The sequence below is a fragment of the Triticum aestivum genome, chromosome 3B, assembly GCF_018294505.1.
Source record: "Triticum aestivum cultivar Chinese Spring chromosome 3B, IWGSC CS RefSeq v2.1, whole genome shotgun sequence".
NCBI lineage: Eukaryota > Viridiplantae > Streptophyta > Magnoliopsida > Poales > Poaceae > Triticum > Triticum aestivum.
Window position 1 is genome coordinate 579,291,711 of NC_057801.1, and position 8,768 is coordinate 579,300,478.

The window sequence follows — 8,768 nt, forward strand, 5'->3', positions numbered from 1 at the left end:
ACTTCTAAAACATTTTCACAAAAACAAAAAAATATTTTGTTTGCATTTTTGCTTGCTTGCTTTCGTTTTGCCTTCATGTTAAAACTCAAAAATAGGAAAGGAACAAGAAAAGTAATGACATATGGATCCTCATCCACTTGATAATATTTTCAAAATATCTAATTATGTTGAACCAATTGCTAGTGAGTTGAATGCACTTGATTATATCTATGAAGTTTTGCTTGAAAATCATGAATCTAAAAATTGTGATGAAGTGTAAACGAAAAAAATTATAAAGTGATTCATGATAGCTCCTTCAGTGAAAAGCACGATTGCAATGATGTTATTATAAATTCATTTACTGTCAATTGTGCTAATAATATGCAAAAACACAAGCTTGGGGATGATAATTTTTTTATATCCACTATTTATTGCAATGATCATGATTGGGATGATAATTCTTCTTATCATCTTGAAAATTTATTTAAGCCTCATGATGAATATGTTATTGGTAATAATGTTTGCAATAATATTGAAAGTGGGTTTGGAAGAGTGCAAACTTTATGTTAAAATAATCCCACATATTTGGAGAGAGTTCAGTCTCATGAACTTTTTGTTGAAAGTGGGTTTGGATAGGTCATGACTTTAGTTGATGTTAATCCCACTATCTTAGAAGATTGTAAGACTTTTATGCATGTGTAACATGAAGAGATAATTTTATATGATAGCTATATTGTTTAATTTTATTATGATCCTACATGTAATTATTATGAGAGAGGAAAATATCGTTGTAGAAATTTTCATGTTACTAAATTACCTCTCGTTATGTTGAGATCGCCAATGTTTTATTCTTCTACCTTGCATATGCTAGATATTTCTTGTCTTGATAATTTGTTTGCTTATGAAATTCCTATGCATAGGAAGTATGTTAGACTTAAATGTGTTTTTCACATGCTACATGATTCTCTCTTCGTGTTTCAATTACTATCTTTCATGTGAGCATCATTGAAATCTCAAGCCTATCTCAATGGCTATAAAGAAAGAGCTTGTTGGGAGACAACCCAATAGTTATCATTCATGTTTTTTTGGTGTGCACACAATTATGATACTGTTATGGTTGTGTCTTGTGTTTAAATTAGTGTTTGTTCCAAGTAAATCCTTTGGGATGATTTGGGTGATAGTTGCTTTGATTCTTTGAGAAAACATAAACTTTTGCGCCTAGTAGCAGAATTGTTGAGATTCACTAGAGCGTGATAAAATTATGATTTTTTTACACATGATTGATATAAAAATTTCCATGTTTTCCTAATGTTTCATAATTTTTGGAATTACATAAGTATGGTCATTGTTCGAATCATTACAGACCGTTTTGTTTTTGATAGATTCTGTTTTCATTGCATTGTTTGCTTGTTTTGATGAATCCATCGATTATATCGGGGGTGGGGGGGGGTATAAGCCATGGTGAAGTTATAATAGAATAGGTATAATGCAATAATTAAATATGAATGAGTTCACAATAGTACCTAAAGTGGTGATTTGCTTGTTATACTAACGGATCTCATGAGTTTTCTGTTGAGTTTTGTGTGCTGAAGTTTTCAATTTTTGAGTGAGATCGCGATGGATGAAGGAATAAGGAGTGGAAAGAGCATAAGCTTGGGGATTCCCAAGGCACACCAAGGTAATATTCAAGGACTCCCAAGCATCTAAGCTTGGGGATGGCCCGGAAGGCATCCCCTCTTTCTTCTACCAACTATCGGTAAATTACTTGGAGCTATATTTTTATTCATCACATGATATGAGTTTTGCTTGGAGCATCATGTATTATCTTTGATTTTCTTGCTTTTTAGTTTTCCACAATAATCTTTGCTGAACACACCATTTTGAGAGGGACACACATTATTCATGATTTGTTAGAATACTCTATGTGCTTCACTTATGTCTTTTGAGCTAGGCAGTTGCTCTAGTGCTTCACTTATATCTTTTATAGCACGGCAATGGTTATATTTTAAAGAAATAGTTGCACTCTCATGATTCACTTATATTATTTTGAGAGTTGATAATAGTAATGGCAATATGCACAAGTTATGAATTTGGTCCTAATATGATATGTATTCAAGAGGGATATAATAAAAACTTTCATGTAGAGCACTGAATATGAGAAGTTTGATTCCTTGCAATAGTTTTGCAATATAAAGGTGGTAATAAGTGAGTGCTAGTGGGTAATTGTGGTTTAGTAGTAATACTGGTGTTAAGGTTTGTGATTCCTGAAGCATGCAAGTATGGTCTCTCATTATGCCAAGAAGTTGGAGCATGATTTATTATTGAGTTTCCTCCTTCACGTGAAGGTCGGGGGTGCGTGATGGTTAACTCCTACCCCCTAGGAGAATATGTAGTAGTACTTTGCTTCTAGGGCTAATAAATTTTTGCAATAAGTATGTGAGTTCTTTATGACTAATGTGAGTCCATGGATTATACGCACTCTCACCTTTCCGCAATTTGCTAGCCTCTTCGGTACCGTGCATTGATACGTCCATTTTGCATCATGCTTTTATATCAATATTGATTGCATTATGGGTTGTTATTACACATTATATCTCAATACTTATGGCTATTCTCTCTTATTTTACAAGGTTTACCATGAAGAGGGGGAATGCCGACAGCTGGAATTCTGGCTGGAAAAGGAGCAAACGTTGGAAACCTATTCTGCACAGCTCCAAAAGTCCTGAAACACCATGAAACAACTTTGTGGAATTAATAAGAATTTCTAAGCGAAAGAAATAGGCCAGGGGGCCCACACCCCGTCCAGGAGACAGGGGGCGCCCCCCTATAGGGTGCGCCCCCTATCTCCTGGGCCTCCGGCGTCCATCTTCTGCTATATCATCACTTTTACCCTGGAAAAAATCGTGGGCAAGCTTACGGGACGAAACTCCACCGCCATGAGGCATAACCTTGGCGGAATCAATCCAGGGCTCTGGCGGAGTTGTTCTGCCGGGGACACTTCCCTCCGGGAGGGGGAAATCATCACCAACGTCACCACCAACGATCCTATCATCGGGAGGGGGTCAATCTCCATCAACATCTTCACCAGCACCATCTCCTCTCAAAACCCTAGTTCGTCTCTTGTATCCAATCTTGTATCAAAACCACAAATTGGTACCTGTGGGTTGCTAGTAGTGTTGATTACTCCTCATAGTTGATGCTAACTGGTTTACTTGGTGGAAGATCATATGTTCAGATCCTTTATGCATATTATCACTCCTTTGATTACGAACATGAATATGCTTTCTGAGTAGTTACGTTTGTTCCTGAGGACATGGGTGAAGTCTTGCTATTAGTAGTCATGTGAATTTGGTATTCGTTCGATATTTTGATGAGATGTATGTTGTCTTTTCCTCTAGTGGTGTTATGTGAACGTCGACTACATGACACTTCACCATTATTTGGGCCTAGAGGAAGGCATGGGGAAGTAATAAGTAGATGATGGGTTGCTAGAGTGACAGAAGCTTAAACCCTAGTTTATGCGTTGCTTCGTTAGGGGCTGATATGGATCCATATGTTTAATGTTGTGGTTAGGTTTACCTTAATACTCCTTTTGTAGTTGCGGATGCTTGCAATAGGGGTTAATCATAAGTGGGATGCTTGTCCAAGTTAGGGCAGTACCCAAGTACTGGTCCACCCACATATCAACTTATCAAAGTACCGAACGCGAATCATATGAACGTGATGAAAACTAGCTTGACGATAATTCCCAATGTGTCCTCGGGAGCTCCTTTATTATTATTAGAAATTATCCAGGCTTATCCTTTGCTACATAAAGGATTGGGCCACCTTACTGCACTTTATTTACTTTATTTACTTGTTGCTCGTTACTATTTATCTTATCACAAAACTATCTATTACCTTCAATTTCAGTGCTTGCAGAGAAAACCTTACTGAAAACCAATTATCATTTCCTTCTGCTCCTTGTTGGGTTCGACACTCTTACTTATCGAAAGGACTACGATAGATCCCCTACACTTGTGGGTCATCAAGACTCTTTTCTGGCGCTGTTGCCGGGGAGTGTAGCGCTTTTGGTGAGTGGAACTTGGTAAGGAAACATTTATACAGTGTGCTGAAATTTTCTGTTACTTGTCACTATGGAAACTAATCCTTTGAGGGGCTTGTTTGGGGTATCTTCACCCCAACCAGAAGAGCAAAGAGTTGCTCCTCAACCTACTGAACTTTATGAAAATATTTACTTTGAGATTCCTTCGGGTATGATAGAGAAACTGCTAGCTAATCCATTTGTAGGAGATGGAACATTGCTTCCTGATTTACACCTTATCTTTGTGGATGAAGTTTGCGGATTATTTAAGCTTGCAGGTATTCCCGATGATTTTGTCAAAAGGAAGGTCTTCCCTTTATCTTTGAAGGGAGATGCATTGACATGGTATAGGCTATGTGATGATACGAGATCTTGGAATTATAAGCGATTGAAGTTGGAATTTCACCAGAAGTTCTATCCTATGCATCTTGTTCATCGTGATCGTAATTACATATATAATTTCTGGCCTCGCGAAGGAAAAAGTGTCGCTCAATCTTGGGGGAGGCTTTAGTCAATGTTATATTCATGCCCCAATCATGAGCTATCTCGGGAAATGATTATTCAGAATTTTTATGCTCGGCTTTCTCTTGATAATCGCAACCTGCTCGATACTTCCTGTGCTGGTTCTTATATGCTGAAGACTATTGATTTCAAATGGGACTTATTGGAAAGAATTAAACGCAACTCTGAAGATTGGGGTTCCGACGATGGTAAGGAGTCAGGTATGACACCTAAGTTCGATTGTGTTAAATCTTTTATGCATACCGATGCTTTTCGTGGATTTAGCGCTAAGTATGGACTTGACTCTGAGATAGTAGCTACTTTTTGTGAATCTTTTGCTACTCACGTTGATCTCCCTAAAGAGAAGTGGTTTAAATATAATCCTCCTATTGAAGTGAAAGTAGTTGCACCTATTATAGTCGAAGAAAAGACTATTACCTATAGTGATCCTATTGTTCCTACTGTTTATGTTGAAAAACCTCCTTTTCCTGTTAGGATAAAGTATCATGCTAAAGCTTCGACTGTTGTTTGTAAGAGTAATACTAGGACTTATACACCTCCTGAGCAAGTTAATGTTGAACCTAGTATTGCTATGATTAAAGATCTCTTGGATGAGGACTTAGATGGGCATGTTATTTCTTTCTTGGGTGAGACTGCTAATATTGCTAGACCTGATACTAAGACACGTAGACCTGTCGTAGGCATGCCTGTTATTTCTGTTAAAATAGGAGATCATTGTTATCATGGCTTAAGTGCTAGTACAATACCTTATGATCTTTATAAAGAAATTATGCACGATATTGCACCCGTTGAATTAGAAGACATTGATGCTACTATTAAGCTTGCTAATAGGGATACCATTAAACCTATTGGGATTGTTAGAGATGTTGAATTTTTGTGTGGGAAGGTTAAATACCCTGCTGATTTTCTTGTTCTTGGTTCCCCACAAGATGATTTTTGTCCCATTATTTTTGGTAGACCCTTCTTGAATACTGCTAGTGCTAAGATTAATTGTGAAAAGAATATTGTCACTGTTGGCATAGATGGTATGTCTCAAGAGTTTAACTTCGCTAAGTTTAGTAGACAACCTCGTGAAAGGGAACCGCCTAGTAAGGATGAGATTATTGGTCTTGCTTCCATTGTTGTTCCTCCAACTGATCCGTTAGAACAATATTTGCTAGACCATGAAAACGATATGTTTATGAAGGAAAGGGAAGAAATAGATGAAGTGTTCCTTAAATAGGAACCTATGTTGAAACATAACCTTCCCGTTGATATTCTTGGGGATCCCCCTCCTCCCAAGGGTGATCCAGTGTTTGAACTCAAACCATTACCTAATAATCTTAAGTATGCTTATCTTGATGAAAAAGAAATATATCCTGTTATTATTAGTGCTAACCTTTCAGAAAAAGAAGAAGAAAGATTATTGAAAACTCTGAGGAAGCACCGAGCAGCTATTGGATATACTCTGGATGATCTTAAGGGCATTAGTCCCATATTATGTCAACACAAGATTTCAGTGGAGAAATATGCCAAACCAGTTAGAGATCCTCAAAGACGATTAAATCCCAAGATGAAGGAAGTGGTAAGAAAGGAGATACTAAAGCTCCTTGAGGCAGGTATTATTTATCCCGTTGCTGATAGTGAATGGGTAAGCCCTGTCCATTGTGTCCCTAAAAAGGGAGGTATTACCGTTGTTCCTAATGATAAAGATGAATTGATCCCGCAAAGAATTATTACAGGTTATAGGATGGTAATTTATTTCCGTAAGTTAAATGAAGCTACTAAGAAAGATCATTACCCTTTACCTTTTATTGATCAAATGCTAGAAAGGCTATCCAAACACACACATTTTTGCTTTCTAGATGATTATTCTGGTTTCTCTCAGGTGCCTGTGTCAGTGAAGGATCAATCTAATACTACTTTTACTTGCCCTTTTGGTACTTTTGCTTATAGACGTATGCCTTTTGGTTTATGTAATGCACGTGCTACCTTTCAAAGATGCATGATGGCTATATTCTCCGATTTTTGTGAAAAGATTTGTGACGTATTCATGGATGACTTCTCCGTCTATGGATCCTCTTTTGATGATTGTTTGAGCAACCTTGATCGAGTTTTGCAGAGATGCGAAGACACTAGTCTCGTGCTGAATTGGGAAAAGTGTCACTTTATGGTTAATGAAGGCATTGTCTTGGGGCACAAGATCTCCGAGAGAGGTATTGAAGTTGATAAAGCCAAAGTTGATGCTATTGAAAAGATTCCATGTCCCAAGGACATAAAAGGTATAAGAAGTTTCCTTGGTCATGCCGGGTTTTATAGGAGGTTCATTAAGGACTTTTCTAAAATCTCTAGGCCTCTGACTAATTTATTGCAAAAAGATATTCCTTTTGTCTTTGATGATGATTGTGTAGAAGCGTTTGAAGTACTTAAGAAAGCTTTGATCACTGCACCTATTGTTCAGCCACCTGATTGGAATTTACCTTTTGAAATTATGTGCGATGCTAGTGATTATGCTATAGGTGCTGTTTTAGGGCAAAGAGTTGATAAGAAATTGAATGTTATCCAGTATGCTAGTAAGACTCTTGATACTGCCCAGAGAAATTATGCTACTACTGAAAAAGAGTTCTTAGCAGTTGTGTTTGCATGTGATAAGTTCAGACCTTATATTGTTGATTCCAAAGTTACAATTCACACTGATCATGCTGCTATTAAATATCTTATGGAAAAGAAATATGCTAAGCCTAGAATCATTAGATGGGTTCTCTTGCTCCAAGAATTTGACTTGCATATTATTGATAGAAAGGGAGCTGAGAACCCCGTTGCAGATAACTTGTCTAGGTTAGAGAATGTTCTTGATGACCCACTGCCTATTAATGATAGCTTTCCTGATGAACAATTAGCGGTTGTCAATGCTTCTCGTACTGCTCCTTGGTATGCTGATTATGCTAATTACATTGTTGCTAAATATTTACCGCCTAGTTTCACATACCGGCAAAAGAAAAAGTTCTTTTATGATTTAAGACATTACTTCTGGGATGATCCACACCTTTATAAAGGAGTAGATGGTATTATTAGACGTTGTGTGCCTGAGCATGAACATGAACAGATTCTACGTAAGTGTCACTCTGAATCTTATGGAGGACACCACGCTGGAGATAGAACTGCACACAAGGTACTACAATCTGGTTTTTATTGGCCTACTCTCTTCAAAGATGCTCGTAAGTTTGTCTTATCTTGTGATGAATGTCAAAGAATAGGTAACATTAGTAGACGTCAAGAAATGCCTATGAATTATTCTCTTGTTATTGAACCATTTGATGTTTGGGGCTTTGATTATATGGGACCTTTTCCTGCCTCTAATGGTTATACACATATTTTAGTTGCTGTTGATTACGTTACTAAGTGGGTAGAAGCTATTCCAACTAGTAGTGCTGATCATAACACTTCTATTAAAATGCTTAAAGAAGTTATTTTTCCGAGGTTTGGAGTCCCTAGATATCTTATACTGATGGTGGTTCACATTTCATTCATGGCGCTTTCCGTAAGATGCTTGCTAAGTATGATGTCAATCATAGAATAGCATCTCCTTATCATCCGCAATCTAGAGGTCAACTAGAGTTGAGCAATAGAGAGCTCAAATTAATTTTGCAAAAGACTGTGAATGGATCTAGAAAGAATTGGTCCAAAAAACTTGATGATGCATTATGGGCCTACAGAACTGCATACAAAAATCATATGGGTATGTCTCCTGTAGGACCTTGAGAAGAGGTGTCTAGAGGGGGGGTGATTAGACACTAAGTACCAAAGTTGCAGTTTTTAAGTTTCTTTAAAGTTTGAGTGGTGTTTAGGCACAAGTTTAACATTCACAACACATATGAACCAAGCATGCAAAGAGTATATGAGCAGCGGAAAGTAAAGCATGCAACTTGCAAGAATGTAAAGGGAAGGGTTTGGAGGATTCAAACGCAATTGGAGACACAGATGTTTTTGGCGTGGTTCTGATAGGTGGTCATATCATACATCCACGTTGATGGAGACTTCAACCCACGAATGGCAACAGCTGCGCGAGTCCACGGAGGGCTCCACCCATGAAGGGTTCACGAAGAAGCAACCTTGTCTATCCCACCATGGCCGTCGACCACGAAGGACTTGTCTCACTAGCGGTAGATCTTCACGAAGTAGGCGATCTCCTTGCCCTTACAAA